The sequence below is a fragment of the Lepidochelys kempii genome, chromosome 11, assembly GCF_965140285.1.
Source record: "Lepidochelys kempii isolate rLepKem1 chromosome 11, rLepKem1.hap1, whole genome shotgun sequence".
NCBI classification, from domain to species: Eukaryota; Metazoa; Chordata; order Testudines; family Cheloniidae; genus Lepidochelys; species Lepidochelys kempii.
The window spans coordinates 38782971-38790045 of record NC_136390.1 but is presented as its reverse complement, the minus strand read 5'-3'; positions in this window follow the sequence as shown (position 1 = coordinate 38790045).

Here is a 7075-nt window from a genome sequence, read left to right as displayed (position 1 = left end):
GCCAGATGTTATCTGGTTCTCCCATTCCCGAGGCCACTGGGTGGATTCCAGTCTGCCCTCCAGGGGTCCCCTGGCCACCTCCACTTGATGTCTTCCTCAGCCGATGGACACCGGACTCCTAAGCTGGCACCTCCCCGATCACTCAGCCACCATCCACACCAAGCATCCATCCACACACATCCTCCATCTCTATCCTAATCACAATTGTCAACAAAGCGAGATGAACACAACAAAAGGGTGGGGAGTCTGTGGGTGCTGCTTCTGTTGTTACAGAGTATTGCTTTGAGTCTCTCTCTGTGTGAGTAGCTGTTGTTTACAAAGAATTGCCTTGAGAACAGACTCTGTCCCAGAATACACCAACACAATTAGCAGCCTGCAAGCTTCACACACACAGGGAGAGAAACAGCACCAAAAACCAAGAGACCTCCCAACCAGCAACACCCTGGAATTCAAACCATGGGGAACCAAACTCATCCGCGACTCCAACACAGAACCTCTCCAACATGATCCAACACGGCAAGCGGGACACCAGCCTGCAGAGGGCGCACTGGAAACGCTAATTCCTTGGACGACCAGCAGGAGGTAGTTGCCCCGCTACAAGGACTATTAATGATATAGCTGCTTCCATTTTGAGGGCCTTTATCTACATGCAGTACCTTATCAATAACTGCATGTTGGCCTGCGTTAAGACTGATACTTATGCTATTTTTTATTCAGGTAAGGAATTAAATTTTACCTAATACATGCAGGAACAATTTAAGTGTCTAAAAGTATAATGCTGTGATGTAGTTCATAAAATTGATCTCCTTATTTGTATCCTGGAACATGCAGATGTTACAAGTACAGAACTGACCAGCTAATTCAATGGTACTACTGTTCTAGGCCTAATAGAAAACATTTTCTCTGCCCCAAATAGTCTACTTGGAATGAAAGTGCCAATCACTGCCTTGTGGTACTAAACATCATGCTGATAGTAATCATGAACAGCCAACTTACCCAGTTTGACTGGATTCATTTGGAAGATCATTCTATAGGACTGAGGTTACATGTTCTAAAGATGCAAGTAGCCAAAAAATCCCAAAACATTTAATTATCTGTGGAGAATTCTGGGAGGGAGGGAAATTTCTGGTCAGCAGTTCAGAAGCTTGGTTTGGCCTATGAGAACATCTGGGTGGTGGCTAACAGACAGCTGTTTCCATTAGCTCCTCTTTGATGTATTAATAGGTGACATTCACTTTTGTCTGGGACTCTTCAGGTTGAGAGTCTTTCTGTGTATGATTGAGCACCTGAAAGACTGTCTTTCATAAGTTAATATATTTTTGTCAGGTCATATCAACATTTGCCTTGCTGGTATTTGCTACTTTCATGGATACATATATAGATATGTACTCACTCAGTTTCAGATACTTAGCATATACTGATCTCACTTATTTTAAAAGTGAGATGGAAATGAGGCATTGACATACTTACGAGGTATGGGTGCAGGCACATGTCTAATGACTCCATGTGTTTGGTGAATTTTTAAGTGTACATGTGAGCAAAAAATTGTAATCCAACAACTTGTTAATATTGGGTGAAAGGGAGAATAAAGGTAATCTTGTAGATGAAAGGTGAACTGTGAGCATGGGAGTCTTCCATGCTACAGCCAAATGTATTTCCAGCAAGTAGTCGGATGTATGCTATGTGACTGTAATTTAGTGAGTGTGATAACTTGTGTCCACAATACATCCTTCATGTTAAAGCTGTTGGTGTTTATAGGTAATTCTCTTAAGTAACTGAATGTTACATGTTATCCATGAAAAAGCTGCATGAAATGAACAACAAAGGAGGCATAGACAGTAAACAAATTGTCACACTTTACTGTAAATCACATAATTCATGTCCTAGTGGATGGGACTTACAGGAGTGTACTCCAAAGTTAACAATGTTAAACACAAAATTTAATTTACACATTCAACTTCATTGTTGGGAAACTACAACTTTTTGCACTGTTAACCTAGTATAATAGAAAAACATGAAATAAGACTTTATATCTTAAATGGCAAATTATTAAAATTAAACTTTTAACAGCTTGATCAAAAACACTGTCTTGTCACCCATTAAAATGACATGAAGGTGTTAATTTGTTCTAATTACTATTGTGATACATTTGCAAGCTGAAGAACCCAACTGCATTCTTTTTGGCCTAGTTCTCATTACTGGAAATGTATTACTAATAAAAGAGTACTGAAATGAGACAGTGATGACAGCTGTGAAACCAATGATGAGAGTTACAAACCAATGATGAGAGCTATGAAAATCTCTCTATTTTAGTTACGTGTTAGAGTATTGCAGTGACCTATTACCTTAGATTACTCAATAGTAAGGGTGGCAGAAGTGAACTATCTATGAAGGAGGGTTAAAATAAAGTGCTTTTACATATATGTCCATACAGAGAGAAAGTAAGAGGAATAAACAGACTATGGTGTTTTCTTTTTTTAATTAAACCAGTAAATAATTTATACATGGCACCTATTACCATGGTGAATTTTCAGTTGTTTTTGGTTAAATGTATGGCTGAGCTGCTTTGAAGTTCTGACTCTCAAAAACTTCAGGAAAAGCTACAGAAAATAGCTAGATAGAAAGGAAGAAATTAGGTAAAGGTTTGGCCACTGGGTGTCAATCTTGATTCAGGTTTAGCTCAGTTTAGCAATAAAGATGTTTCTACAATCTTGATAGTATAATTGTGATTTACCTCTAGGTAACTTTCAGAGCAAACCAACTGAATCATCAGTACAAAGATTTGTCTTCTCCTTTTGAAAACTTCTGCAAACAGGTAGAAACCAGTTGTAGTGGGTCTGTCCTGGGGAATATGAGAGCCATAACTTTATTACTGCTTAGTGCATATAACACCAAAGTAGGGTGTCTACTTATTTTACTCCCATCTGAACTTTTAAATACTTTTGGGGGGATTGAGTTTTGCATGGCTTGGGAGCAGGATGGGTTGCAACATGGTATATATATTCATCTACAACCACCACTCTATGGGATGGCATCAAGCTGGTTAAGGCTGACACATTCAGAATTGTTTTACAAAGCATAGGTTACCTTGAAGGGTCCTTGCCATGGAGAGAGAGGGTGAAGGCTGAGGCCAGCAAGCACTGAGGGGTAGTGAGAGAGAGGTCAGTTGCATAGATGACCCTGGCCACTGAAACTCTTGAGATAAATAGGTTTAAGTGGCTGACCCCCTAGCCAGTTTAATGACTATCCTGTCCTACACATACGTTTTCCCCATGTATTTGGTCCCTTTTACAACTATTCTTTCATCATTTGATGGAACTTCAGCCATGCATTCTGAAACTCAGCAGAAAAGAATTTTCTACTGTTCTCTTGCAATCTAGTTTGTCATCTTCTGGATGTGGTGGTTTGGATGCCCACTTGAATCTCAGTGCCTCTAGACTGGTGGACAGTCCCAACCGTATTGTTTGTGTGATGGTGGTGGAGCTTCCATTTGCCTCTCCTCAGCCTACTTTGAACTTGGTTATAGATGCCCATCTGGGATCACTGCAGCCTCAAGGTCCAGAGTCTGCCCAGGATTTAACTCTTCACGTAGATGTAAGAGAACTTAGAGCCATTTGATAAGGTTGTCATGCTTTCCTTCCCTGTATCACAGAAAGGAATTTGCCAATGCTTATAGACAATACAGTGATCATATTTTATGTGCACAGGCAGGGAGGGGCCCTGCCAACTCTATGCCAAGAAGCAGTGCTACTATGGGGCTCTTGAGCTGATGACACAATCCACCTCAAAACATCCCAGCTTCCAGGTGTCTAGAACAGTTAGATGGACCAGTTGAACAGGTCTTTTCACCAGCCACCACAAGTGGTCTCTCTGCCCAGATGTAGCCAGTTTCATTTTCCACATAGGCCTGTTTGCAACAAAAATCAAAAGGAAGCGTCATCAGTTTTGTTGAAGAGCAGGTCACAGTACAGGTTCTCTGTCGGATGCTTTCCTGTTGTCTTGGGCACTCCAGCTTCTGTACATGTTCCCTCCTATTCCACTCCTACACAGAGTGGTGTTGAAAATCAAGCAGGACTCATAGCCCCAATGTGGTCTCTCTAACGCTAGTTTAGCCTCTCAGTCAAGGCTCTCTTGTCTCTACTGCTGGTTCCAGACTTGGTCTCTCAAAACCACAGATGTCTCTTTCATCCCAGCCTAGAGGCCCTTTCCCTGAAAGCCTGGATGCTCTATCCTTGGTACCTCAGGAGGAGATCTGTTCTAAGGAAGTGAAAAACGTGCTTTTAAATCTTAAAAAACCTTCCACTAGGTATACTTAGCCAGTGAAGTAGTAGAAATTATTCATCTGGTTGGGCTACATCATGATCTGGACTACTAGTTATACATAAAACAGCAAGGTCTAGCCATTAGTTCCGTCAGCTAGCTAGTTCTGGCATCTGTCTTGGCTTTCCATCCTCCAATCGATAATTGCTCTCTTTTTTTTATCCAGTCCCATCAAAATAAGATTTTTTGAAAGGTCGGGAATGGTTATTCCCAAATAGAGGATCCTATTTCCTTGGGACTTAAACTTGGTATTGGCAAAGCTAATGGGGTCTCCTTTTGAACTGTTGGCTACCTGTTTGTTACTCCATCTCTCAATGAAGGTAGCCTTTTCGGTGACGATCACCTTGGCTGGGAGAGTGGGTGAATTATGAGCTCTAGTATCTGTCACTCCATATACAGTGTTCTATAAAGATAAGGTATACCTCCTAGGGCTGTCAAGCGATTTAAAAAATTAATCGCCTGATTAAAAACGTTAATCATGTGATTAATCACACTGTTAAACAATAATAGAATACCATTTATTTAAGTATTTTGGATGTTTTCTACGTTTTCAAATATATTGATTTCAATTACAACATAGAATACAAAGTGTACAATGCTCACTTTATATTTATTTTTTATTACAAATATCTGTGCTGTAAAAAAACCAAAAAGATTGTATTAGGTGAATTGAAAAATACAAGTACTGTAGTGCAATCTCTTTATCATGAAAGATGAACTTACAAATGTAGAATTATGTAGCAAAAAAACCCTGCATTCAAAACAAAACAATGTAAAACTTTAGAGCTTACAATCCACTCAGTCCTACTTCTTGTTCACCCAATCGCTCAGACAAACAAGTTTGTTTAAATTTGCAGGAGATAATGCTGCCCGCTTCTTGTTTACAGTGTTATCTGAAAGTGAGAACAGGCATTTGCATGGCACTGTTATACCTGGCATCGCAAGATATTTACATGCCAGATACGCTAAAGATTCATGTCCCTTGATGCTTCAACTGCCATTCCAGAAGATGGCATTATCTCCTGTAAATGTAAACAAACTTGTTTCTCCTAGTGATTGGCTGAACAAGAAGTAGGACTGAGTGGACTTGTAGGATCTAAAGTTTTACATTGTTTTGTTTTTGAGTGCAGTTATATAACAAAAAAAAAATCTACATTTGTAGGTTACACTTACATGATAAAGAGATTGCACTACAGTACCTGTATGAGGTGAATTGAAAAATACTATTTCTTTTGTTTCTCATTTTTACAGTGCAAATATTTGTAAACAAAAATAATATAAAGTGAGCACTGTACACTTTGTATTCTGGGTTGTAACTGAAATCGATATATTTGAAAATGTAGAAAAACATCCAAAAATATTTAATAAATTTCAATTGCTATTCTATTGTTTAACAGTGCGATTAATTGCAATTAATTTTTTGAGTTAATTGTGTGAGTTAACTGCGATTAATCGACAGCCCTAATACCTACACCCTTATCAGAAATTTCTTACCAAGGTGATGTCTCACTTCCACATCAACCAGGTGATATATTTACTAATTTCCTTTTCTAAGTCATGTTTATAGGGATGAGGAGAGACTCATCCCTATGGTAAGAAAGAATTAGCATTTTACTTGGACAGGACTAAACCATTTAGAACATTGTCCCAATAGCCTGTGATGATTGCAGACAGGATGAAACGATTTCTGGTCTCTTCTCAAATAATCTCATTCTGGATTTCTCCTGCATGCATTTGTGCTATGACTTGACCAGTGTTACTCCTCTGAAATTGGACAATTAACTAGATTACTTGCACATTCTGCAGCCTTTCTAGCTCAAGTGTATGCTCTGGGCATTTCTAACATAGCAACTTGGTTTTCAGTACATACCTTTACATCACATTATGCCATCTCTCAGCAATCTAGAGTTGATGTGAGATTTGGACATGTGGTCCTTCAGTCATTATTCAGATAGACTCTGATCCCACCTTCAGATCAAACTGCTTGTCTGTCACCTGAAGTAGAATCCCCCTGTGCAATCACTTGAAGAAGAAACTTACTAACTTGTTCCTGAACCACTCTTCTTCCCCTCTATACTGGTGTCTGTCTGGGAAGAAGGAACTGAGGAGGGTTGGGGGCAGTTCTGCCCTTTGTACCATTACACAGCAGCATGAGGCAGCAGAGGGTGCTGGGTACTGCTGAGGGGAAAATCTCCAACAATGCACTGGGTGTGCACACACCTGAAGTGGAATGGACATGTACAACAAGAGGTATGGAACAGGTTAGTAACCCTTTCTTCTTTCTCTCCAGTATTTTATTAATTTTCTGGAAGATTTTTCTGTTTTGACTTAGCTTTTCAACAATCTTTTGTAAGGTGGTGGTGTCATCCCAATTGTATAGATGGGGAAGTTGAGGTACAGAGAAATGTACTAACTTCACCTGACTGGGAACCTGTTCTGGAGCTGGAAATAGAATGCTGATCTCCTGCCCCTGTGCTTGAAGCAGAAGCCCATTCTTTCCCTCCTTGATAGTGAGGTAATAGTGATGGGTGTAATTTTTCCTTTGTACTCTAACTTCTCCATGACAAGCACTTAGGGTTTCCACTGCACATGCCACTTAAAAATTACAAAAGAACAGACATTTAATTTTACTGTTGACAAATTTCTTATACTCCTGAACTCTAGTTAAAACTGGCTTCTGCAAATTCTAGACAGCTATTGCCTATATATTAGAACAAATATTCTGTGGATTATTTAGGAGACACTCTCTGAACAA